Source organism: Cynocephalus volans, chromosome 1 (genome assembly GCF_027409185.1).
Source record: "Cynocephalus volans isolate mCynVol1 chromosome 1, mCynVol1.pri, whole genome shotgun sequence".
In the NCBI taxonomy this organism is placed as follows: Eukaryota; Metazoa; Chordata; class Mammalia; order Dermoptera; family Cynocephalidae; genus Cynocephalus; species Cynocephalus volans.
Genome location: NC_084460.1, coordinates 29,445,318 through 29,470,722, shown reverse-complemented (window position 1 = coordinate 29,470,722; position 25,405 = coordinate 29,445,318). Strand labels below are relative to the sequence as shown.

The 25,405-nt window shown below is 48.2% G+C and overlaps 1 pseudogene; it reads right to left on the bottom strand.

The window, feature by feature from the left end:
* Positions 1–810: 810 nt before the first annotated feature.
* On the bottom strand, positions 811–25,058 carry LOC134373025 (uncharacterized; annotated as a pseudogene).
* Between the last annotated feature and the right edge of the window lie 347 nt (positions 25,059–25,405).

Here is a 25,405-nt window from a genome sequence, read left to right as displayed (position 1 = left end):
GGTGGTGGGGATTTTATCATAATCAGCCCCAAGTTTCTCCTCACCTGCCTTTTCCCAGGGCCTGTCCTAACTACTGTGGGCTGCAACAAGTGCCTCTATGCTTCGCCACCTCTCTGCCTGGTACATATTTCTGGCACACATGCTGCTGCACACATTTCTGCCTGCAAGGCTGCCTGGTGCTCGACCTTTCTCTGCTTGCTGCCCTGTCCTGCCGGGGCCATGTGGGCTAGGGAAGCTGGGGGGTGGGTTGTATCCAGACCTTCCCCCTTGGTGGTACTGCTCTCAGACACGTGCAAATCACTCTGTTGCCCACCACACCTCTCGGGGAGCTCTGAGGTGTGGCTATCTCATAATCACCTAGACCCAGCTCCTAGGCTGGGGGGCCGGCAGCTTCCTTCAGCTCCTTTCCTCTGCACGCAGGACCTCCCAAACATCTCTGGGCTCCTGTGGTTCCCTCTTTCTTAGAGACCCCAAACTTCCCCTCTTTCCTGCTTCCTTCTTGCAGATTCTCTAGGTCCTTTCTATACTCCATCCTCTCAGGGCCTGCACTTTTGAAACCCAGAGGCCATTTCTCTGTTTTTTGAGGAACCTCCCTTCTCTGAGGAACTGAATACAGAATTCAGAGTACCTCTGTGAGGGACAAAGAGAATGAGACATATCAAGGAGAAAAATCCTTCATTTAAATACTTCAAGGCAGTCTCCCCACCTCACAGAACCCTTCAGCAAGCCGAGAACAGACTCCTTCTCATGCAGGAATCCTCTTTATTGCAACTGAGATTTCCCTTTGTGACTGTGGCCATTCTCGGACTCTCAGGGTCCCAGGCGTGTGGCTAAGGGAAGGGTCTGGCCCTTGGTCAGAACTGGCTCCTCTTCTGGAATGGTCAGCAGCATGTAATCCTGTGGATAGAAGCAGAGAGATGCTCCCCATCATCCTTGTTGCCAGAAAACGCTCTCTTTCTGAGGCTGCTCCTGCTGCTGCTGAGAGGAGCTCTGTATGTGTCCTAAGGACGCCTTCTCTGGCCAAGAAGGCATAGTCAGAGACCGACCAGACAGCGGGATAGGGCAGAGGGAAAGAGGGGTCTCGGGAATGTTCGTGAGGGAAGGAACACACCAGACTTTGGGGCTCTTCCTGAGAGCCTGTGCGTCAAGGGGCCTCTAATGTTTCTGACCGAGCAAGGTTGTCCTGAGGTGGGCCTTTAGCCAGGTAGCGCCACCCACATGCTCCCACCCACAATGCCCAAACCACTGCCAGACCCGACCACACTACTGGAGTCCATGTGCTCCAGCGTCTTCTTTCCCCACCAGAATGGGAGCTCCTGGAGGGGCAGGGACTAGGTCTAACTCCGGTCTTTGTCCAGCATGGCCCAGCACAGTGCCAGGTGCAGAGCGGTAGGTAAGTGATATGCATTGACTGAGGGCACAAGTGACAGTGAATGAAAGAGTGAATAATCAGGACAGGCATGGCTGGTCCCAGGCTCTGGCTGTGCCCTACCTCTGCTCCTCTTTGATGTTCAGAGGACAGAGGGACCCCTGGGCAGCCCCCCTGAGCTGATGGGCCCACCTTTCCAGGATTTGTGGCATCATTTCTGGAGCAGCCCCAGCCCCTGTATTACCTGTAGTGGCTCCTCCAGGCCCCACCTGAGTGTGTCTGGGTCTCTCGGCCCTCCTTGGGTCACCTGGGCTGAACCTAGGGGAGGAGCCAGCAGGGTGGGAATTGGGGAGTAACACAGACCAGGAGCTGGAATTGGACGAGGCAACCTGCTGCTGTTACCTCCTGCCTCCTGCACAGTAACTTCTGGTTCTTGAAAGCAGGTTTCTAGTGTCTCTTGAATGTTGGGACTGGGTACAGGGTGTCTTGGGTCTAGGCTTGGGCATAAGTTGAGGGCCCTGAAGCTCAAAATTTGGGATGATGTGTCACGACGTTCTGTGAAGTGCTGGTGTAGGGCTGGGTGAAATCAGTGTCCTAACAGTTGTCATGTTTGTAAAGGAGAGCGCTCACTTCCAGCTCATGGGGAGAACTATCTTTATACCCATTTTACAGACAGGGACAACAGGCTCAGAGAAGGGCAGTGGCTTGCCTGAGGTCACACAGCCAGGATGTTCTGTCCAATTCTCTCTGCCTTGGTCCTTCCTGCTCTGTTGTTTAAGATGGGAATCTTTTGAAGGTGGGAGACAAAGAAATAAAGGGCCTGTCTAAGCCCCATCCCTTCCCATTGACCCCTCTGGCCTCTTCTCAGGTTCATCCCACCATGGGAAGGGAAGAGAGCCGCATAGGCAGGGCAGCTCTAGGAGCAGATTGAGAACAGGCAAACTCCCCTGGTGACACCGCCATGGTTCCTTCTCTGGTTTTCTCTGCCCTTTGGTCTTTGCTACATCTTACCTCTCTGGTGTTTAGCTGGCCAAGGGCTGGCCCTGTTTCCAGCCTCTGGTGATTCACAGATAGCAGGTGCCAGACACAACAGCCCTGTTTTGGGGGTCTAGACAGCCAAATTCTAGGGAGGTGGTGGTCTGGGCTAAGGGTTCAGGCTTTGATGTCAGATGCACCTAGTTGAAATTCTGGCTCTGCTGCCCTGGGCAAGTTTCTTTGCCTCTCTGAGCCTTAGTTCCCTCAATTGTGATCACTTGTGTAAGGTATTGAAGCTCTGGAGGAGCCCTGTGGTCTGGCTCCTTGAGGGATGCCTATAGCCCCTAGGAGCCTCAGTTTCCTCATCTGTAAGTGGGGCGTCACATCCAGGATGGCTGTGAAGAGGAGGTGAGATATGGGAGGCAAAGGCTTGGTGCACAGAAGCCCCTCCTCCACCTGAAACTCAGCTTCTGTCTCTGCAGTTTGGAGACAAGGCACCTCTAGGGCTTGAAGGTGCTTCTAGCTGACTTACCTTGGAGAGGTCTATTCCGGCCTGGTCGAAGGAAATGCCCTTGATGTTGGGCAGTGGGAGGCGTTGTTCTCTGAGCCGCTCTGTGAGATGAGGGCAGAGGAGCTCAGTGCCCTGGTAGGCAGAGGTGGCTGTGGATGCAGGGCAGGGGGTGGTGGGGAGGGAGGCCAGCTCACCCCTGGCTACTCCACTGCCTAGAACAGGGAAGGGCCTGGGTGTGTCCCTCTTCCCCTTTCCCTTCCCCAAGGGGGGTGGGGGACAATCGCCATCCCCCATCAGGCAGCCCCTGAACAGCTTCAGTTGGGGAAAGCCAGTCTCTAACCCACTGCTCTACCCATTTACTAAACACCTATCTTAAGGGAAATTCTTCTCGAATACAGTAACTGTGAACACATTCTTATGAAAATATTCTTCTTAGCAGCATTTTAAGGAATGTTCAATTTGTTGGAGGCTTCTTATGCATCTATTAGTGAATTTTATTTTTCTTTAATTGAGGGAAATGGCTATAAACACTATATGCTCTAAAAAATGCTAAAATGTGGCAGAACCAGAAAGTGTCTCAAAAAAGGATTAGAGGGCCTGCCTGGTTAGCTCAGTTGGTTAGAGTGTGGTGCTCATAGCACCACACACACACACAAAAAGGATTAGAAAGAAGTCAGAATAAACTGTAAAATTAACCTTAAAACACTAGAAATTTGGTTATATTAATAAGAAAATATCTATTGAATATATCAAAATATTCATGAATATACTTACTTATCAAATATATGAAAAATAGTTCTTAAAGCAAGTTTTTGGTAAATTGGTAAATTTGGCAAATTTGGAGAATTGGTCATTTTACAATTTGAGTTTCAGTGAATTAGCCATTTAGCTGGTTGATTTTCAGCAAACTGAGTTTCCAAGACTTGACCTTGAGGGCCTGGCATGGGCCCCTCCTGCCCTCTTCTGTGCTGACCAACCCTTACCCACCCCATCCGTCATAATCGCTCTGGGCTCAGAGGAGGATCTGAAACCCCCCACTGGCCTGCAGTGTTGTTCAGGCCCAGGCAGGTTGGGGGTGGGATGGAGGAAGAGGGACAGGTGCTTCTGGTCTCCTGTCTGTCCTCAGACCTTGCAGGGGTCTCCTCACCAGCCTCCCATCTCCCAGCCTCCAGACCCCTTCCTTTCAATCCTCTGTGTTGAGCCAGATGACCCTGCTGGTGGCACAGACTTGCACGACTCTCTGCTGCCAGTTCTCTTACCTCAGACTGCTTCTTGCAGGAAGCCCTCCTAAATTTCCTCAGTGGCTTTGACCCTGCCCTTTCCCTCTTGTGGGGCGAGCTTTGGACAGGATTCCAGTCTGAATAGCACCACCGTCTGGCACTGTGTAACCTACTAGCCTACGTGTGCAGAGCTTGTAGGACTATATAGGCTTCCCAACTGGGCCAGGCCTAGCCTTTGGGTCCTCTTTTGACCCTTACTGTGCCTCTCTGTGGCCCAGTATCTAAGACAAACTGATCGAATGTGATGTCTGCAGGAGGCATTGGCAAGAGTGGGTCCTTTCCCCCAGCCCTTCCTGCCGTCCTAGGTCACATTACATCCTTGCCCCCTGGACTCTCTCTCTGGCTGCCTTGCTGAACCTTCCATTGCCACCTTCTCCTACCCTCAATTAGTTGCCCTTCTGGAACACAAATTTGCTCAGTTTATGCCCAGAACCTTGGGCCTCAGGATGGATGCCAGGCCCTTCTGCCTGGCCAAGACTTGAGCCCCTGCCTGCCCCTCTAGCATTAGTTTGCAGTCCCAACATTAGTAGGAGCCCAGAGAAAAGCCAGTGTTGGGGAAACGAGAAGCCAGGATTTTGGGCTCAGCTCTGCCAGAGACTTGCTGTGTGACCTTGGGTAAGTAATTTAACCTCTCTGGGCCTGGGGGCGGGGTTCCATCTGAAAGATGAGGAGGCTGAGCCGGGTGATTTCTCAGGAGTGAGTAAGATCTGAGCTGTTTGTCCTACATGTATTTCCTGAGTGCCTCCTGTGTGTGAGGCACGGGACAGGGTGCTGGGGACACAATGAGGACACTGGCACTGATCAAATAATCACATGGCTGAATGGGTGATTGTTACACAAACTGCATCAGGAGAGGTGTAAGGCAAGGAAGTTGCCAGTTCTACGGAGCGGAGAAGGCTAACTGGGCTCTATACTCCCGTAGCACTCACCACTCCGCTCCGTCTTCCTGGGATCACTTCCCAAAGAAGTACCTTCGCTTCATTATCTCAGGGTCTGCTTCTGAGGGAGCTCAAACTAAGACAATGGTATTTTGGAAAAGTTTGACTTTGTTGCTGATATCTGAAGATGGGGGTGGGGCTGGTCAAGGGTTCAGATCAGCCACCAAAAAAGAAAAAAAAAAAAAAAAGATGAGAGTGATGTCTCAAAAGGTTCAGCTTTCTGGCATCTCTCAGAGATAAAAAAATATCTGCCCCATTGGCAGCAGTCCATTGAGCTGAGTGTGAGCTGCCCACACTCGTCAGTTAGGTCATCAGGTGGGGCGTGATTGCCACAGGCCCTGCCTGGGTTGCTTCACTTGGGTCCGTTACTCACCAGGCTCCTGCAGGTGCTGGAGTGTGAGATGTGGGCTCCATCACCTCTGAGGGCCCCTTCTGTTCTGATTTTCCATAATGTCAAGAAGCCCTTCCTGGCCACTTGCCTCACTTCTGGGCTTCCATCCCCACTAGCTGCCTGGGTGAAGAACAGAAGGGCACACATGGCGCCTTCCCCAGCCCCTCCCTGCCACACCCCAGATCTCGGTGTCTCTGCCCTGCTCCTTCTGCGTGGCCCACAGGCAATTCTTATCCAAGCCCAGGCGACAAGGCAGAAGCCAGCTGTCTGTGTAGACCCTTCAGACGTGTTTGATGCTGCTGTGAGCTACATGGCATATGGGCAGGACAGAGAAACAAAATGGGGCTCACTGTTGTGAATGGGCAGAAACATCCTCTGCAGAAGCTCTAAGAGAATGGCCTCCAGATGTTCCTTCTGCAACAGATGAAAGAAGAACAGGAAGGTCATTTCAGCTGGGTCAGAGGATTCTGACCACAGGAATGGTGGGACCCTGGTGTACAGATACCCGCAGGGGATCAAGGAAGTCGTAGGGACTCCACTTTTGAAGGACGTTGGAGCTGGTTGACCAGATTAGTGAAGGGACTGGGGAAAACTGGAGCACCTGAAAAAGACACTTCTTCACCCAGGTGACAGTTACTCTGCATTTCTTCAGTGCAGCCCTGGGGAAGAGGAAACCCATTGGTTTGTAGGACCCCAGGGCCAGAGTTTCACAGGGACCAACTTTGGGTCAGTCCATGGAGGAGCTCTCTAACGCTGAGTGCTGCCTGTTACTGGGGCAGGAATTGTCGCACTGAGATAGCCAACCTCCCATCACCAGGGGCTTTTAAGGGGGTCTTGATCAGGATTACCCCAACTCATTTGGACAGATTGGAAAACACGCCCTTCTTCATGACACTCTTTTCCCATCTGTTGGGAGATTGCCATGAACATATACATATCTGCATTGTCTATGACGTGAGCGGCTTGTGCAGTGCATGACTTGTCCATCCGTACATGGCAGCCCTGGTCTGAATGACTACCCTCTTACGATGTCACAGGAGAGATCCCTGACCTGACTGAGCAAATGATCTCTAGGACCTCTCAACCCTGGGATTCTATGAAGCAAGGCTGGAGCGAGGCCTGATGAAACAGGGATAATGATTTTGTAATGTTTCCTGGTGCAGGTTCATGCTCAGCCCTTTTGTTTTGTCGTTTTCCATCTCGAAGACTTCCCCCATGAAGGCTGGAGCACGAGGCTCACTGTCCTGTAGAGGTGGAGGGTGGTGGGTGGTGGGATGTCCCCGGGGTGGGGAAAAAGGGGAGTTACTGTATGGGGAGTTCCTCAGACTGGCAAGGGTAGTGAAAAGCTCTTCCAGCGTAGGAGCAGGAGCAATCCCTGCGCGTACTCCACCCCCCCACCCCCCATCAACAGTGAGGCTGCGTGCAGTGCCTCGAGAACGGGGAGGGCCCAGACCAGCCACACTTGAGCAGAAACCCCTACGGGGGGGTTTCAACCTGTACAGAGAAAAGGAGGTGCCCTTAAAAACACTGGCACCATGCTGGATGCCTCTTTCACTCCTTCCCCACATCTCCTCCATCAGGAAATCCTGCCAAAATACATCCAGTACCTGACCACTTCCCCTCCACTGCATCCAAGCCTCCTCAACCTTCAGCTGCATCACTCTGCCAGCCTGCTTCCTGGCCTCCCTGCCTCCACCCGGCCCCTCCAGACCTCTCTTCCTCTGTTCAGACCCCTCCAGCAGCTTCCATGTCACTTCGAGGACAAGTCAACCTCCTGCCATGAGCCCTGGGCCCTTCCCATCACTCCCTCTGCTCCAGTTGCCCTGGCTGGTCCTGACCCCATCAGGCACACCCCTGCCTTAGGGCCACCTTGTCCCCCGGCTCATCTCCTTCTCCACCAAGTCTTTGCTCAGAAGCTCACCTTCTCAGTGAAGGCTCCCCCGACCTTCCTGTTGAATATTATCCCCACCCCGGTATGCCGGATCTTTACCCCTGCCCTGGTACGCCAGATCCCCTGTATCCTCCTCTACTGTTTCCATAGTGTTATCACCAGCCTACATACTATAGAATTTACTTTTCTAGGGTTACTGTTGATGTCTAACCTCACCCTGCTCACATGTGAGTTCCACGCGGCAGGGACCTTTGTGTTGTTTCCTGACACAGTCCAAGTACCTAACACAAGGCCAGGCGCATGGTAGGTGCTCAGTAAATATTGTTAAGTATATGAAAGAACAAAATGGACAAGTTTAAGCCCAGAGGCTTATCTCCCCACCTGCTCCGGTAGGCATGAGCAGCTCCAGGGCAAGATGAGAGCAGGGATTAAAAGTGAATGAGGCTTTCAACCTGGCAACATCCATGACTTGGGACCTTTTTTCTGGCCTGCTCATGGGTCCTTCAAGACCACAGTGGGGGCCAGGCCTAAGGAAAGGGACTCACCTGCTTCCCAAGGGGAGCGGGGTAAGGGCCCAGGGTGACTACTGTGCTACCGGAGAAAAGAGATCACTCTTTTAGGTTACAGCAGCTGTTTTGGGGTCACAACACCCCTCTCTCTTTCTTATAAACCACGGTTCTGCTGACAGCAGGCATGGAAACCACACACCTTAACCACACTCTCTCCCCTGTATCTCTTTCTGTGAGCCATCTATTTTTCTTAGCCTCCAAAACCCAAAAACATTACCTGCTGGGAGTGACTGAAGTTTTAGCTCCTGATTTCTGGAGGAAAACACAGCCCTCAAAAGGAGTTTCTATGTGCAGTCAGAACAGGAGAGGAATTTATGTTCCAGCCAGAGGGATTCCCTTGACCCCCAGTCTCCATGAATACTTGTTCTGAGTTGGCACCCTCTTATCCGGTCCTCACCCCCACCCCATGACACTTTCTTCTGTAGCTGCTGGGTCAAGTGTGTTCAGACCGTGTGTGGGGTCTTGCCATGGGAGAGGACTCTGGTGGGTGCTGGGTACTCCAGAGGGCAGGACAGCCAGGGCTGGTACGTGGGAGGGGCTCAGCTCAGTGGAGGAAAAGCCCTTTATGATGAGAGTCCCTTGGCCCTAGAATCACCATTGCTGGAAGCTGGAGGACCTCTGGATTTTGAGGGGAGTGTCTGTGGGCCTCCACGGTCACCTTATAAACCAGAAATAAGACTTCACCACCAGCCAGAGAAGACTGGTTTCTTGGCCACAGAATCAAGCAAACAAATCCCAGGATCCTGTTGTGCCCATCAGATGCCACTTGGCCCACTTGTGGTGGGGTGACCTGCCTGCCCCATTTCTGAGGCACCTTCCCAATTTCAGGGTCTGTGGAATGCGAAACACAAATCCCAAAGGAGCTCAGAATGGATATGTTGAAACCTTGGGGGTGCTGTATTCCCCAGAAGTCCCCCCACCGTGCCCAGTCCTCTCTGGCCTGGGTCACCCTCTCTCTGGGAAACACAGGCACGTTTTAGGCCCTCCACGAACCCCCTGTCTCTGAAGTTCCTCCTGAGCTTTTGATGCGGTCATGCCTGGGGTGACAGTCCAAGGACTTAACAACTATCCGGCAGGGGCACCGAGCTCAGGGTCTTGGAGGCAAAACCCTTTAGCTGCTGAGGAGGTCCTTGGGGAGCACCGGGGGTGAACTTAGGTGAGCAGGGTTAAAGTATGTTAAGATTTTAGGAACCGGCCCAGCTATCCCAGTGTGAACTGATGGAATGTCAGCAGATGACACGGTGGTGAGGTTTGCCTCTGCCTCCTGCTAACCTGCAGGCCCTAGAGGACCCCTCACAGCGAACTTAGACCCCCTGGGGAACAAAGAATTTTGAGTCTCACACACCCAGGAAACTGAGTCAGAGGAGGTATTGCTGGGCTCCAGCAGCACCAGAGAGCCTGGCTGGATGACCATGGCCGTGTAGCCCTCAAGGTGGAGAGTGGGAGGATCAGGGGTGCTGATGGTCAGTCCCACGCTCCCTCTGGACTGATTAGAAGCCTGAATGAGGTTAAAGCAGAAAAGGCACAGGTAGGGACAGAAGATGGCTTTCTTCAGCCCCCAGCTTGGAGGAATGGGAACAAGACCATCTTAGGAGTCAGGGTGTCTGGGTTTTTATTCTAGCTCTGTAGCAACTTGCAATCTGTCCCTGGGGAGGTCACCTAGCCTTCCTGAGCTTCTCCTGTAATCCGAGGTGGGATTACATCCTCCCTCTCCTGGGCATACATAGCAGTTAAGGACATAGATTTTTGGAACCAGAGTCCTGCTCTACCACTTGCAAGCTATGTAGCCTGAGGCAAGTTTCTTAATCTTTTCTTTTCTGTGCCTCCATTTTTATACTTGTTATATAGGGATAATAATTGAACCTGCCCCAACAGTTGTTGTGGGATTAAATGAGTTATGTAAAGTGCTTAGAAAAGGCACCTAGTAATGCTGTTTACTTGTCAGCTGTTGTGGTTATTGTTATTATTGCTGTTCGTTCTTCAGATGCCATATTCTAGAAGCCTTTGGAGAGAAGGCTTTGAGCATGGATTTTGGAGTCATGGACTGGGTTCAAATTCTGGTTCTTCCATTTACTGAGCAATGTGAGCTTGGGCAAGTGAATTCTTCTTTTTGGGCTTCAGTTTGCTTACCTATAAACAGGAGGTGATAGTGCAGGGTTGCTGGAAGATTACACTGATGTAGGAGGAGGGGCCTGCATACAGTCACTGCCCACTATTATCTAGGTGAGCCTTAGCAGGGTTGGGGTCTTTTTCAGTAGTGAATAATAATGACAGCCACACAGCCAAGGTTACCTGGGCTGGGCAGTGAGCTAAGAGCCTTAATTGCATCATTTCATTTAATCCTCACAACACCTGTGAAGCAACTGCAACGATTTTGCAGAGTCCACAGCAGGAAATGGAACATGTCCACCCCCCATCCCAGAATTTTTCCTCAGACCCTGGCCAGGGTACTGGAGGAGGAGCTGGTAACACACCCACCTTGGGCCCAGGCTCCTGCTCTCTCAGGGACAGCAGCTGAATGAGGTCAGCAGCCTGGGAAAAGGGCAAAGTGTATGTTGGCCTTTAGGATCCTGCAGGTCTGTTCCTGAGCAGGCAGGGGAGGGGCCCAGTGGGGTTCAACAAGATATAGTTGTCCCCTCCGGATGCACTGCCTGCACACTGGTCTGTCTCAGCATGAGAGGAGCTGTCCATCTGGTTTCTTATCATGGTTTATCTGCAGAGGTTAACTTTTTATGGTTTCTATGACTCCCCCCCTCATTTTATTGTGAAAATTTCTATATGTACAGCAAAGTTTTAAAAATTTTATAGAGAACATTTGTATACTCATCACCTAGATCCTTCTATTAACATTTTCCTATACTTGCTTTATCACATTTCCATCCATTTATATATGCTTTGTTGGTTTTTGAATATCACAAATTATTATAGAAAACACTATAGAAATGTATAAAGTAAAAAGTAAAAGTCCACCCCAACATCTCTTTTCTTTTCCCTCTGAATTCTATCTTAGGGGTAACCACAATTGACATTTTGGAGTATACCCTGACAGACTTTTTTCTGCACACCTACAAGCATGAGTAGATGGGAACATTGTAACCACATGGTCCTGCATCTTGTTTGTTCCACCCAGCATCAGTACATATAGAATGACCCCATTCTTTTAAACAGCTGTGTAGTATTCCACACTGCATGAACATAACCTCATTTATTTTACCACTTCCTTATTGATGGACACCTAAGTGAATTTTATTTTTTCACCCTATAACAAGTAAAGCTGCAAAGAACACCCCTGCACGTATACCTTTGCCCACTGGTGTAAGATGTCCTGTAGGTGTGGAATTACAGTTCATGTCTAACTGTCTCAGAGCTGCCACACCTATATAGGATGGAGGGACCAGCAGGGAGAGGCAGGAGATCTGGCTCTAGTCCTGATCCTACCTGCTGGGTGACCTTGAATAAGTCACTTTCCCCATCTGGGCCTCGGTTTCCTCATGTGAAAAGTGGAGCAATAACAATAATCTCTCCCAAATATGGATCTTAGGATTTCATTTATTTATTAAATATTTACTGAACACCCACTGTGTACCCTTCATGTAGTATACTGTCCACAGTCCCTGACCTCATAATGGAGGAAACAGTGAACAAGCAATGTTAAATAAATACACACACATATATACACGTGTGTGTGTGCATATATATAAAATTTTGCATGTATAACTTTATACATAGTAGTATATAAGTAAGGTTAGAATGTGATCAGTTTTTTGTTTTTGTTTTTATTTTTTGGTGGCTGGCTGGTACAAGGATTGAACCCTGGACCTTGGTGTTATCAATACCACGCTCTACCAGCTGAGCTAATCAGCCAGCCCTGATTAGCATTTTGAAGGGAAAAGAACAGAAAGAGAGAGAGAGAGAGTGCTTACTTTAGATCTTTTAGATGCAGTGGTCAAGAAGGGGCTCTTTGAGGAGATGACATTTGTACTGAGACCAACAGTGGCAAGAAAAGAGTTCCAGGCAGATACCAGCATCTGCAAAGGCCCCGAGCAGGGAACCAGCTCAGCCTGTGTGGCTGGAGTGTAGTAGGTGAGGACAGGGCTGGAGAGGGGGCAGGGGCCAGATCACACAGGGCCCTGGGAGCTTAGAGAAGAGATTGGATTTTATTCAAAGTGCAATGAGCAGTTGCAAAGGGCTTTTGAGCAGTGATGTGTCTGGATTTCTTCCTCAATTGATCCCTCCATTGACCCTGGGAACTGGCTCTTCTTGCAGACCTCTGTGTGTGTGCCTCCTTGTCACCAATCAGGCCACCTCTCCAGAGGCATCTTTGCTGACTGTGTCCAGGAAAGCCCTCTCCTCCACCACTCACTCACTACCACATTGCCCTGCCTACTTTAAATAAGATAAATTGTTTTATTTTTTGGCTATTTTCTTATTCAGTTTCTATTCCCCCACTAGACTCTAAACTCTGCAAGGGCAGAGACCCTGTGTGCACAGGGCTTGGCACATAGTAGGCCTTCGATATGTATCTGTGGCATAAATGAATGGATAAGTGCTCTGAAGAGAGGAATGACAAAGGGGCCTAAGTTGTTCAGGGAAATCTTCCCAGGTAAGGGGACTTCTATGCTGGGTTCTGAAGGCTAAGTAGGAGTTCTCCAGGTGAGGTTCAGAAAGGGGAAGTGACTTACTAGTGCCTTTATCAGAAAGGCACTTGCCACCTGGGCCTTGGTTTCTTCACGTGAAAACTAGAGCAATAACATTCTATCCCACCCTGACTCCCCTTCCTCAAGCACTCACCATGGAGCCCTGGGGGGCCACACAGATCTCCCTGCTGGTGTAGAGGCAGGACAGAACGTCATTGTAGACTTCCAGCCCAAAGGCCAGGTCTGCCCTGGGCTAATCTTGGAAGGGGCTGGGGGGCCAGGAGGTCAGGCCTTGCGGCTCTCTGGCCTGGGTGGCAAGGGGTCACGAGCTTCAGAGAAATGAAACAAGAAGAAGAAATTCATGGGAATAGCCTCTCTGGCTAACATTTGGTTACAGCTTAAATATCAAGGGCTTGCTATGGTGCTGAATATTTGCATGCATGATCTCATTGGAACCTCACAGCAGCACCATGAGATGGGATCTATCGTTGTCACGATTTGACAGATGAGAGAACTGAAGCCCAGAGAGGTGAAGTGACTTACTGAAAACCCCACACATGGAAGAGGGAAAGCTGGGCTTTGAACCCAGGCGCCCACGTTTCCCTGCTCTCCCCTCATCTGACCCCATTCCCTTCTCTGCACCTTTGTTAGCAGTGCCTCCTTCCTGTCCACTCAAGTCGTTCCTGTCCTCCAATCCACCCCCTAACATCTTGTGGGGGTGGGGGAGGAGCGGTGGACAGGAGCTGGGAGCTGGGCAGACACAGCCAGCCTCATCATTTCTTGGAGCCTCAGTTTCCCCATCTGAGAGGCCCCTTTCAGCTGGGGTGTTGTGTGGGGTCCTGCAGCCCCAGAACTGGCCCACCTGCTCTCTTGTTGGATCCTGATCCTCGCTCGTGGGCCACACAGCCCTGTGGCCTTCCCTGTTCTCCAGGGTTGAAGCAGGACTCCCCGGGCTCTGCATGAGCTTCAGGGCCTGTGGGGCCTCCCCCGCCCCTTCTCTATCCTCCCTCTTTGCCTTCCATCTCCTTTACTTGTTCCTTCTCTTTCTTCTTTCCCCCTCCTTCTCCCCTTTCCTCCTATCCAGAGAAACCCCATCTCCTTTCCTCTGTGTTCCTCCGCCCCCAGACCAGTGGACATTTTCCCAGGGGGTCTGCCCCAGCAAGGGAGCTCACCTGGACTTTCATCAGGATGGCCTCCTCTGTGAACTCTGTGGTGGTGACATAGTACTGGAAGTTGCTGGGGCCTGAGATGGTTGGGGCTACAACGAGGATGTGAAACTGGGGCTCAGCCTGCCCCGGCTGGGGGATGGAGGGATGTGGGGAGAAATTCCCCCTCCCTCTGTGCTTAGCTTTAAGTTCCTTGAGGACTGGGCTTGTGCTTCTTGTAACGATGAATACTTATTGAGTGATAACATGTGCCAGGTTATGTGTATTATTGCAGCAGTCCTGCTCTGTGGTCCTATGACTAATCCCATTTTACAGACTGAGGCTCAAGGGGGAAATGGCCTACCAAGGTCACAAGCTATGTTGCCCTTTTCTCCCCCACTAGAAAGTAGCCTCCTTGTGTTTGTCTGTCTTGTTCCCCATCATATTCCTAGAGCCTAGAATAGCACCTGGCACATAGCAAGGGGCAGCGGACAAGTCCCCGTCTCGGCCCACAGCAACATACACAGGATGATGTGCAGTAGGTCTTCCAGCAGCAAATTGAGCAGGGTCGTGGCCAGTGGGCACACCTGGAGGGAAGGCATGGGGGTCCTCGTTGGGGTCAGATTGAGCTCAAGGGGTCTCCTTTGGGGGGTCACACCTTTCTCCCAGGGAGGCAGGGGAAGCCAGGCAACTCACTGTCTTCTGCAGGAGGAAGGGCAGTGTCTTGTCCAGGATGCTCGTCACAAACTTCAGAGCTTTGTTCACCAGGAGGGAGTCCATCCTATGCACACATGGAAGGGGAGACTGAGGCCAGCAAGGGAGCCCAGGGGAGGGCTGAGGAAGACCCCCTCAGGGCCTGTGTAGCATGGGGGCTCAGAGTGGCTGCTTCCTTCCCTGCTCCGGGTCTCCCTCCCCTCCTCTCTTCTCTTTTCTTTCTCCCCTTTTCCATTTCCATTCTTCCCCCACTTTTTGCCTTCTTGCTTTCTCTCTCCCTGACTTTTTCCTTCTTTTCTTTATTTCTTTCTGATTTTCTCTCTGCCTTTTTATTTCTCTCTCTGATAAAGGTTTCTGGGATTTTCGAGTAGGAAGAGGTCACACCTGACAGTGGAGGTCATGGAAAGCTTCCTGAAGGAGGTTTTGTGCTGGGAAAATATAATAGTGGCCACCTTATGTGGCAGGTTTTGTGCTAAGTGAGTCACATGGGTTAGCTTTCCTAGAACTACCCCATGCTGGCTGGTTACTGTGAGTGATCCCATTTTATTGGTGAGGAAACTGAGGCTCCTAGAGGTCACATAGCTTGGCCAGGGCCCCACTGTTAGGGAGTGGCCAAGCTGAGGTATGAACTTGCATGGATAAATGCTCTTAGCCATGACATTCAATGTGGAGGTGGGAGATACTGACAGGGGGTGCATGTAGTCTCTGGCCTTGGAGCTGACCCTGTCTCTGATGCTCCAGTGGTCCTTCCAGAAAGCTAGACTGGGGAGAGGAAGTCCCAGCCCTGAATTTCAGTGAAGGATAAGTGCAGGAAGGGCTGGCATCCAACCCTTCCAAGTGGAAGCACAGCAGTAGGCAGGTACTTACTGCTCTAGAACCTTGATGCTCAGGTATCCAGGTGGGGTGTGGCACTCTTCGAAGGCCACTTTGGTCTTATTCCCTGTCTGTTCCAGCTGTACACCAATGTGAATGTTCTTGATGACTTTGAGCCACAGGAGCCTGTAGGGACAGCATGTCTGGGCAGGCTCCAATCCAGACCCCAAGGGTGAGGCCAAGGTCAAGAGGTCAGAAGCTGGTAGCCTGCAGTTGCTTGGAGGGCTCAAATTAATTACTTGGAGAATTCATTAAAAATATGGAAAACTTGGAAGCTCTGACAACATGGGGCCAGCATCCTCATACGGGATGAGGGTGACCTTGAGATGGGCCACATGCTCTCCAGTTTGCTACAGTCCCCAAAAGGTTAATGGACAAGTTGTATTTTTACTGCACTATCACTACAAAGGCACTGATATAATAACTTTATAGCAGAGAAATATTTCTCTGTGCCCAAGTCTCTATCAAAAAAGTATTTCTTTGTGTTCACATCTCTATTAAAAGGGGAAGCTAGACCAACATAGCCATATTTTACAAGAAAAACAGGAGTGGACATGTTCCTAAAGGGTATTTATGAGTACTCCCATTTCAGTGCAAACATTGGTCCATATCACTGCCTGTGTTGGCTGTTGCATTTGCAGCCCCAGGTCTGTACAATTATCCACAGTTCAGAATTTTGCAGGTGGACTCTTATGACAGCCTAGTGCAATAGGGAACCTGAATTATACCTATTTTATTTATTATTTTTATTTTTAATTTTTTTACAATTTTTTCTTTTTCTTTTATTTTATTTTATTTTGTCGATATACAATGTGGTTGATTATTGTGGCCCATTACCGAAACCTTCCTCCCTCCTCCCTCTCCCCCCTCCCTCCCAACAATGTTCTTTCTGTTCGCTTGTCGTATCAACTTCAAGGAACTGCAATTGTTATGTCTTCTCCCCCCGCCCCTGGTTTTTTTTTTTTTTTTTTTTTTTTTGTGTGTGTGTGTGTGTATTTATTTATTTATTTTTAGCTCCCACCAATAAGCGAGAACATGTGATATTTCTCTTTCTGTGCCTGACTTGTTTCACTTAATATAATTCTCTCTAGGTCCATCTATGTCAAGGCAAATCACAGTATTTCATTCTTTTTTATAGCTGAGTAGTAATCCATTGTGTAGATATACCACATTTTCCATATCCACTCATCTGATGATGGACATTTGGGCTGGTTCCAACTCTTGGCTATTGTAAAGAGTGCTGCGATGAACATTGGGGAACAGGTATACCTTCGACTTGATGATTTCCATTCCTCTGGGTATATTCCCAGCAGTGGGATAGCTTGGTCATATGGCAGATCTATCTGCAATTGTTTGAGGAATCTCCATACCATTTTACATAGAGGCTGCACCATTTTGCAGTCCCACCAACAATGTATGAGAGTTCCTTTTTCTCCGCAACCTTGCCAGCATTTATTGTTCAGAGTCTTTTGGATTTTAGCCATCCTAACTGGGGTGAGATGGCATCTCATTATAGTTTTGATTTGCATTTCCCGGATGCTGAGTGATGTTGAGCATTTTTTCATATGTCTGTTGGCCATTTGTATATCTTCCTTAGAGAAATGCCTACTTAGCTCTTTTGCCCATTTTTTAATTGGGTTGCTTGTTTTTTTCTTGTAAAGTTGTTTGAGTTCGTTGTATATTCTGGATATTAATCCTTTGTCAGATGTATATTTTGCAAATATTTTCTCCCACTCTGTTGGTTGTCTTTTAACTCTGTTAATTGTTTCTTTTGCTGTGCAGAAGCTTTTTAGTTTGCTATAATCCCATTTGTTTATTTTCCCTTTGGTTGCCCATGCTTTTGGGGTCATATTCATGAAGTTTGTGTCCAGTCCTACTTCCTGAAGTGTTTCTCCTATGTTTTCTTTAAGAAGTTTTATTGTTTCAGGGTGTATATTTAAATCTTTAATCCATTTTGAGTTGACTTTAGTGTATGGTGAAAGGTATGGGTCTAGTTTCATTCTCCTGCATATTGATATCCAGTTCTCCCACCACCATTTGCTGAAGAGGCAGTCTCTTCCCCAGTGAATAGGCTTGGTGCCTTTGCCAAAGATCAGATGGCTGTAGGTGTGTGGGTTGATTTCTGGATTCTCTATTCTATTGCATTGATCGGTGTGTCTGTTTTTATGCCAGTACCATACTGTTTTGGTTATTATAGCTTTGTAGTATAGTTTAAAGGCAGGTAGTGTTATGCCTCCAGCTTTATTTTTTTTGCTCAGCGTTGCTTTGGCTATGCGTGGTCTTTTGTTATTCCATATAAATGTCTGGATAGTTCTTTCCACTTCTGAGAAAAATATCATTGGAATTTTGATGGGGATTGTATTGAATTTGTATATCACTTTGGGTAGTATGGACATTTTCACTATATTGATTCTTCCAATCCAAGAGCATGGGATATCTTTCCATCATCTTGTATCCTCACTAATTTCTCTCAGCAGTGGTTTGTAGTTCTCATTATAGAGATTTTTCACCTCCTTGGTTAACTCAATTCCTAAGTATTTTATTTTTTTGGTGGCTATTGTAAATGGGCAGGCTTTCTTGATTTCCCTTTCTGCATGTTCACTATTGGAGAATAGAAATGCTACTAATTTTTGTGTGTTGATTTTGTATCCTGCTACTTTGCTGAAATCCTTTATCAACTCCAAGACTTTTTTGTAGAGGCTTTAGGCTGTTCGATATATAGGATCATGTCATCTGCAAACAGGGACAGTTTTTTTTTTTTTTTTTAAAGATGACCAGTAAGGGGATCTTAACCCTTGACTTGTTGTTGTCAGCACCACACCCACCCAGTGAGCCAACTGGCCATCCCTATATGGGATCCAAACCCGTGGCCTTGGCGCTATCAGCACCACACTCTCCCGAGTGAGCCACAGGGCCGGCCCCAAACAGGGACAGTTTGACTTCATCTTTTCCAGTCTGGATGCCTTTTATTTCCTTCTCTTCTCTGATTGCTCTGGCTAGTACTTCCAACGTTGTGTTGAATAGGAGTGCTGAGAATGGGCATCCTTGTCTCGTTAAAGGAAAAGCTTTCAGCTTTTCCCCATTCAGGATGATATTGGCAGTGGGTTTATCATATAAGGCTTTAATTATGTTGAGATACTTTCCCTCTATACCTAATTTATAGATGATCTTTGTCATGAATGAATGTTGAATTTTATCAAATGTTTTTTCAGCATCTATAGAGATGACCATATGGTCCTTGTATTTGATTTTATTAATAAGGTGTATCACATTTATTGATTTGCGTACGTTGAACCAACCTTGCATCCCTGGGATGAATCCCACTTGATCGTGGTGAATAATTTTGTGTATGTGTTGCTGTATTCTGTTTGCTAGTATTTTAGTGAGGATTTTTGCATCTATATTCATCAAGGGTATCGGCCTGTAGTTTTCTTTTTTGGTTGAATCTTTACCTGGTTTTGGTATCAGGATGATGTTTGCTTCATAGAATGAGTTTGGGAGATTTGCATCTGTTTCAATCTTTTGGAATAGTTTGTAAAGAATCGGTGTCAATTCCTCTTTGAATGTTTGGTAAAATTCTGCTGTGAATCCATCTAGTCCTGGGCTTTTCTTTGTTGGGAGCCTTCTGGTAACAGCTTCAATCTCCTTTATTGTTATTGGTCTGTTCAGATTTTCTACATCTTCATGGCTCAGTTTTGGGAGCTTGTGTTTGTCCAGAAATTTATCCATTTCCTCCAGATTTTCAAATTTGTTGGTGTATAGTTGTTTATAGTAGTCTCGAATGATTCCTTGTATTTCAGATGAATCAGTTGTAATATCACATTTTTCATTTTAAATTTTTGTTATTTGAATCTTCTCTCTCCTTTTTTTTGTTAGCTATGCTAGTGGTTTGTCAATTTTATTTATCTTTTCAGAAAACCAACTTTTTGATTCATTGATCTTTTGTATTGTTTTTTGGGTTTCAATTTCATTAAGTTCTGCTCTGATCTTAATGATTTCTTTCCATCTGCTAACTTTAGGTTTGGATTGTTCTTGTTTTTCTAGTCCTTTAAGATGAAGTGTTAGGTTGTTCACTTGCCATCTTTCCATTCTTCTGAAGTGAGCATTTAATGCAATAAATTTCCCCCTTAATACTGCTTTTGCAGTATCCCACAGGTTTTGGTATGATGTATCATTATTTTCATTAGTTTCAATTAATTTTTTGATTTCCTGCTTGATTTCTTCTTGGACCCATATTTCATTAAGTAGAATGGTTTTTAATTTCCATGTGTTTGTATAGTTTCCAGACTTTCGTTTGTTATTGATTTCTAATTTTAATCCATTGTGGTCTGAGGAAATACATGGGATAATTCCAATTTTTTTGAATTTGTTGAGACTTGATTTGTGACCTAATATGTGATCTATCCTGGGGAATGATCGATGTGCTGATGAGAAGAATGGATATTCTGAGGTTGTTGGATGGAATGTTGTGTAGATATCTGGCAAGTCCAATTGGTCTAGGGTATTGTTTAGATCCTTGTGTTTCTCTACTGATTCTTTGCCTAGATGATCTGTCCAATATTGACAGCAGGGTGTTCAGGTCCCCTGCTGTTATGATATTAGTGTCTATTTCCTTCTTTAGGTCTAATAGAGTTTGTTTTATAAATCTGGCTGCTCCGACATTGTGTGCGTATATATTTATGATTGTTATGTCTTCTTGATGGATCAATCCTTTTATCATTACGTAGTGCCCCTCATTGCCTCTTTTTATGGTTTTTAGTTTAAAGTCTATTTTATCAGATATAAGAATAGCTACTCTAGCTCGTTTTTCTTTTCTGTTTGCATGGTAAATCTTTTTCCATCCTTTCACTCTTAGTCTATGTGAGTCTTTATGGGTATGGTGGGTCTCTTGAAGGCAGCATATAGTTGGGTCTTCCTTTTTAATCCAGTCAGCCAGTCTGTGTCTTTTGATTGGGGAATTTAAGGCTTTTACATTGAGTTGTTATTGAAAAATGTTGATTTATTCCTAGCATTTTATTGATTATTGTTTGGTTGTCTTAGGTGTTTTTTGTTCCTTTCTTTCTGATTTACTGTTTGTTTTCTGTATTTTGATTTTGATTTGTATTTGATTTTGATTTTTCTTGAGTTTTTATGGCAGTGGTAGTTCAACCCTTGGTATGGTGTGGTCTGCACCATGCTCTACCAGAGAGCACACCAGCCATCCCTACATAGGATCCGAACCCTCGGCTTCAGTGCTCCCAGCTCCACACTCTCCTGAGTGATCCATGGCGCCAGCCCCGAATTATACCTATTTTATAAATGAGGAAACTGAGGCCCAGGGAATGGATGCCCCTTGCCCATGTTGCCCAGCCCAGGAGTGCCAGACTCCAAGGTGAGCTTGTACCAGAATGTCTTCAGGTCATCCCATTAATGCACCAGCCACCTATATTACTCAGACCAGTGAATGTGCCCTGGCATGGGAGTCAGAGGGTTTACCTCAACCTTTGCCACTCCCTCTCTTGATCTGTGCCTCAGTTTCTCCATCAGTAAAAATGGCTTTGAAACATGCCCAGGTGGAAGGGATTATGGTGATCCTCATGGTGACATGAGACACGTGTCTTTTGCTAGCCCTGCGTGGTTGCCTCTTGAGTCACAGCAGTGAGGGTTTGGGTTGCCTGGCACCCAAGTGCATGGTGAGGAGGAGCCCATGTGTACTTACTCCTGGAGTGAGAGGTACAGTTTGCAGCGCTACGTGACCTGCAGCAGGCTTTCACTTAGGATTTGCAGGGTGACCTCGGGTCCTCTGGCATCTTCTATGACCAACCTGTGAGAGGCATGGTGGTGTTGGTGTGGTCTTTGCGACTCTGTGGAGTGTGTGTATCTGGAGCGGCTGGAATAGGTGCAGAGCGCAGAAAGGTGGGGACAGCTTCAAGATAACCCCATCCCTCAACCCCCAGCCCAGCTGTAGAACACTGAGCTCTAGTTCTGGTCTCCAAGGCTTGCAGATCTGGGCAAGTCCCTTCTTTTCTCTGGGCCTCAGTGTCAACCTCTATACAGTGGGGAGGATACATTGGGGGAGATGTCTATGCACAATTTAACCTATCTGAATTCAAGTACAAGCGTCTGCAGAAGAAAAGTGAGCAGGAGAGTATCAGGAAAAGCAAGAAGGCTGGTGACCTCCTGCCATTGTCTCCGGAAGAATCTGCTCTGCTGAGCACCCAGGAGCCTTTTGCTCCCTTCTGTAGCCTCAGGTCCCAGCATCTCCCTGAGCTGAGAGGAGCCTAGGTGACTCATCTGGTGCCGACTGGAATGGGTAGCAACAAATTCTGCAGTCAAATGCTCTACCCCTGAGCTACACCCCCAATAGCAACAAATTCTAATGCTGGAGGAAAACCTGGAAGGCTCCCTGAAGGCTGTGTGCTTGCCTGCAGCATGGAACCTTGTAGAGAGTTTTTAGAGAATGACTTGGACCATGTGGGGCTTTCCTCTGGCCCTCCTAAACTGATGCCCCTTGCAGGGGTAGGGAGCAAAGGCAGCATGAATGCACAGGCAAAGGTGATGGCAGTCAGTCCTAGGCTTTGGCGTGGGCTGGTGCAGGGTGGGCCTGACACCCTCCTCCCAAGCTTCTCTGGGGAGTGCCCTGGCTTTTCATTTTCTTTCACCTCCATCAGAAAATTCCTTCTGGAGTCTTGTCATAGGATCTGTCTGGCCCTACCTGCTCATACTGGGGGAAGGACTCAAGGTGTGCCTGTGGCTGCATGGGCTGACCCTGCAGGAACCCCTGTCCCATTCTAAAGAAATATCATTCATTTGTGTTGGTACTTACTTTACTGGGAGCCTGTGACTCAGTTGCCTTGAGGGCCAAGCAGATAATGTAAGCGACTAGAAGGGGTGGCTGGGGACCAGTTTAAGGGCTACAAGCCTTGCCCCAATGATTGCCATGTGGCGAGTCAGGCCAGATGTGGCCAGATCTTTGCTTTGAAGAGAATCAGTATTATGGGCTGAATTGTGTTATCCTGCTCCCAAATTTATATGTTGAAATCCTAACCCCTGGTACCTCAGAATGTAAACTTATTTGGAAATAGGGTCGTTACAGATATAATTAGTTAAGCTAAGATGAAGTCATACTGGAGTAGGGTGGACCCCTAATCTAATATGACTGATGTCCTTATAAAATGGGGAGTTTTGGACAGTGATATGGACACACACCCCAGGAAAATGCCATGTAAGATGAAGGCAGAGATTGGGGTGGTGCTTCTATAAGCCAAGGAACACCAAAGATTGCCAGAAAACCACCAGAAGCTAGGGGAGAGGCATGGAACAGGTTCTTCCCCGCAGTCTCAGGAAGCAAGCAACCCTGTCGATACCTTGATGTCAGATTTCAGCCTCCAGAGTAGTGAGACAGTAAGCTTCTGTGGTTTAGGCCACTTAATTTATGGAATTTTGTTACAACAGTCCTAGCAAACTATACAGTAGGGAAACTGAGATTTTGATTAAAACCTTCTTGATTTTTAAATGTTGGCAATTTGTTAAAAATATTTTTAAAAACACTGGGCAAGTTTGCAAAACCCAGATGTATGTGGAAGGCGGGAGGGCTACAGGCTGAGATTCCTGGTGTAGACCCTGTTTTCTTCCTAGGAAGATTTCAGTGGCTTGGAGAGATATGGGGGCAATAAAAATACACTTGTTTAGCACTCTCCAGGTTGCAGAGAACCTCTAAGACACTGGGGCCATCTGCCCCTCCTCCTCTGCACAGGTAAGAATAACGGCTTAGGGAAACAGGCCCAGCCTGATGGGGAAGAAAGGCCTGAGACAGCCTTGGCTGGACTCACCTGCCTACCCATAGCAGCTCCGCCAGCAGTGGGAGGCTCTTCCCCGAGAGCAGGTGCCTGACCAGTGATAGGCCTAACCCACTGCTCTTCTTGGAGAGACTTTTTCTTACAAAAGGCGGGTGGTCCAGGACAGCGACACCTTCGCTCTTGACCCCCATCACTGGCATCCTGACCACGTGGTACAGGATGCAGTGCTTCGAGAACAGGTCTGAAATGTCTGAGGACACAAGCCCCTCCTCAGTGTGAGGATTTACCCCTCATTCAGCCCTTCAACAACTGCCCACTAGCACCTGCTCTGAGCCAGGGTAGACAGTCATTCAGCAACAAGTTCTTATTAAGCTTTCCCCTGGGCTCAGGGAATAGGAGCAGGGTGGCTCCTGCCCTCATGGAGTTTACATTCTAGTGGGGGAGACAGACAACCACTGCGCTCAGATCAGCAAGCAAGGTGGCTTTCCACAATGATACATGCTACAGAGAAAATAAAATGGAGTCGAGTCGGAGCATGACTGGGGTAATTAGTTGTCGGGCCTTAAAAACTAACGCCACCTTAAGTGACATTACAAGCAGCACCATTATAGGCCCACAAGGGTGTATTAACATGGCAGCCTAAGATGGCGCCGGGAGGAAGTAGGGTGGGGGTGTCTGTGGGAACCTTGCCTTAGCCCTTATTGGCCAAATACGTGCTTCTGCTCTCGTGAACACTGTGTGATTGCAATAGCTAGGCATTGAGACAGGATGCATGCTCTCGTAACCTTTAAGCTGATTGGAGGATGTAAAACTCCCTTCCCCATTTGCCTTTAAAAGCAAGTGCTTGTGTGATAATAAACGGAAGTGCTCGACAGAACCCCCGCCTCATATGAGTGTCCTTTAACCGGGCTGGTTGGGGCCCGCGGTGTGCTCACCTCTCTTCACGGCTCTCTTACCCCGTCTCCTTCCAAAAGGGACAGGAGGGAAAGAGGAATCCCGGGCCATTTGCTCGCCCACCAAAGAACGAGGCTAGGGCTGTTCGGGTCGCCGGCGGCGGACCCAACAATTAGTTAAGTTCATTAAGACTGGGATGAAGGTCTATTTCAGATAGGCTGACCAAAGAGTGCCTCTGAGGAGGACGCATTTAAGCTGAGACCTGAATGATGTGAAATAATCCACTACTGAAAGATCTTGGGGGACAGCAATGTAGGCAGAGGAAGCAGCACATGCAAAGGCCTTGGGGTGGTAATGAACCTGGTGTGTTTATGAAACAGGAAGAGCTGTGAGGCTGGAGTGTAGTGAACAGGGTAGGAGGTGGATGAACAGCAAGAAGCTCATAATCAAGAGTTAAGGAGAGAGACAGCCAGCGAGATAGGACAGCAGGTAAAATACACTTGGATAAGGCCGTAGAAGGAGCTTCACCAAAGTGCTGTGGGAACCCAGAGGAAGGAGAGTTTCCTTCTGCCTGAAGAAATACAGAGGGTTTCTCAGAGGAGGTGGTTAGAACTTTGCCTTCATGGATGAGTGAGAATCCACCGTATTGGAAATGAGGGAAAGAGACTTTTATGCAGAAGGAACAGTGTATGCAAAGGAGGAGTTGTGACATCTGTGGGGGTGGTCAGGGAAGGTGGTGGTGGAAGAGGCTGGAGTTGCACGGCCTTGAATGCCAGGATGAGGAGCTTGGAGATTCTCCTGAGGGCACTGGGAAGCCATGCAAGTGTTAGAGAGGGGGAGGGACAGGGTCAGCTCTGGGTGAAGGAAGGTGAATTCTGTGACTGGCAAGGAGGAAGCCAGAGGAAGAGAATCCTTGACCAGGGAGGTGGTGCCATCTCTCACCACTGATCTTCCCTGCATTCTTGTCTCTTGCAGCTCACCCCTTAAAATTTACCTGTCTCCAGCTGGTCCTTGCTGATCCTCAGGTAAGGGTACCCCCTTTGGCTTGGGACAGCAGCCCCCAGCATAGCAGTGACCCCCAGAGTAGCATCATCCTTCTGGCCAGGACCTATGGACACAGAGGTGGAAACCTTGGTGTCCTCACTGGGGACCTGTCACCCTGCATCTCCCAGCCTCCTTGCCTAGAACCATCTCCCCAACGTTCCTTCCCTTGCCTCTGCCCCTAGCTCCAGATCCACTAGTCCTTGAACACAGCTGCACTCCCCACCTCCATGCATTTGGACTTGTGGACCTGCGGCCTAGGGTGCCCTCCCCACTGTGTGGGCTGGCTTCAAAGCCTCTGCCACTTCCTGACTTTGTGATCTGAGCATTATTTGATCTCTTCATGCATCAGTTTTCTCATCTGTAAAATGGGGACACATAGGTTGTTGTGAGGAATAC